The sequence below is a fragment of the Phocoena sinus genome, chromosome 4 (assembly GCF_008692025.1).
Source record: "Phocoena sinus isolate mPhoSin1 chromosome 4, mPhoSin1.pri, whole genome shotgun sequence".
Taxonomy (NCBI): Eukaryota; Metazoa; Chordata; class Mammalia; order Artiodactyla; family Phocoenidae; genus Phocoena; species Phocoena sinus.
This window is the reverse complement of record NC_045766.1, coordinates 95,674,044-95,675,214: the sequence shown is the minus strand read 5'-3', so window position 1 is coordinate 95,675,214 and position 1,171 is coordinate 95,674,044. Positions and strand designations below refer to the sequence as shown.

At 38.9% G+C, this 1,171-nt stretch overlaps 1 non-coding gene across 1 annotated transcript; it reads right to left on the bottom strand.

Annotated features, from left to right (window-relative positions):
- On the bottom strand, positions 1 to 107 carry LOC116753766. Its single transcript, XR_004349865.1, has one exon. It is a non-coding gene; the product is annotated as a U6 spliceosomal RNA (small nuclear RNA).
- Between the last annotated feature and the right edge of the window lie 1,064 nt (positions 108 to 1,171).

Below are 1,171 nucleotides of genomic sequence, written 5' to 3'. Positions count from 1 at the left end.
AAAACTATGGAACACTACATGTATTTGTGCGTCATCCTGGTGTGGGGGCCATGCGAATCTTCTCCGTATTGTTCCAACTTTAGTATATGTGCTGCTGAAGTGAGCATCCTGCTATTTTTATTAAGGCTCCAAATCAGTAAGAGAGGTTTTCCAGTAAACTGAGGCACTCGTCTTAACACACATGGTCACTGCACAGGCTAGCAGTGCCCTTAGTTTATGACACCTCTCTCTTGTCCCTCAATTTCCCACTACAAATAGGAAAATTTCAAGAAAAGGAAAGTCCAGCTTCCCTATTGCCTATGTTTTCAAAAAAGTGTATAAGAAGGTCCTTGTGCAAAAAATTCTATAAGAGGGTCCTATAAGAGGGTCCTTGAGGAGGGTGACTAGGACAGCCTATCTGACCAGCAGTAGAACTGGTTCACTATGCAGACTCTGACTATTTACCTCTGTTATGAGACTGGCGCAGATTTTGTAGGAAATGTTCCCCTAAACTCTGCAGCAGCCAAGATTTCAGATGGTGGAACTTGTTTATAAAATAAATCCAGACACTCACTTTCGGAATCGGTCAACAAATAGTTACTGAGGGTGCTTAGAAAGATGAGTACTGAGGTTACAGTTTCTTCTGCAGCTTAGAATCAGAGATGATGGGCAGGAGCTTCCTTAGTTTTACGGGCTTCCGTTTCTCCAGCCACACACCTTTAACAAAAATGAATGGTTAGACATTCATTTGGGGGGCTTGTGTATGATTCAAAAAGAACTTGTTCCTTATAAAATTTATTGTTAAATGACTCATTACAGGATGATGATGAAAATAAGCCTCCTAATTTAAAGAGTTATGCAAATATTCTTTTAAAAGTCAACCTTGTGAGGTATAATTTACATATAATAAAATACATATATTTCAAGTGTACAGTTCAACAAATGTATACACTCACATCACCATCATCATAGTCAAGATATAGCACATTTCCTCACACCAGAAAGCTCCCTCATGTACATCCTTTGCAGTCAGTCTCTGCTTCCAACTACTGCTCCAGGCAACAATTGATCTCATTTTTATCACTATAGATTAGTTTTTCCTCTTCTAGTATTCATATAAATGGAATCAGACAGTATGCATATTTTTTGTGTTGGGTTCCTTTCACTCAGCATGAGGTTTTTGAGACTCATC